Consider the following 487-nt stretch of genomic DNA (forward strand, 5'->3'; position numbering starts at 1 on the left):
ACGCCCAGCTTGCAATGGACTGGAGCCAACCTCATTAGAAACACGGGTTCACCAAATAAGGGTTTCATTTTTTTCATGTATGCTGTTCTAGTGTTTTGTATAGCCATAAAACTGCGATATTAAGCATTAGTTATAGATAATCTAATATGTTTTTACGGGTTTTATGAGAAGCTTGCGGGATTGGATGGTGTGGCGGCGAGGAAGGTCTGTGAAATTCGATTACACGCCATGACAAATTTTGAAATGAGCAGCGAAGAGAAATAAACAAACACACGCCACATCTGGTAAACACACACATGTACACAGTGAGTGAGCAAAATAATAGCAAGCCCTTGTTCGATAGTTGTTGCCCGTAGCGAAAAAGAAAACTGCGATGCCATATGGTCATGTGGTCAATTTGTTAGCCAATATATTTAGTTTTTGACAAAAACCCATTTTTTTGCACAGGACATTCTCATGTTCCTTTTCCGATGCTTTATTAATATTC

Source organism: Penaeus monodon, chromosome 31 (assembly GCF_015228065.2).
Source record: "Penaeus monodon isolate SGIC_2016 chromosome 31, NSTDA_Pmon_1, whole genome shotgun sequence".
NCBI lineage: Eukaryota > Metazoa > Arthropoda > Malacostraca > Decapoda > Penaeidae > Penaeus > Penaeus monodon.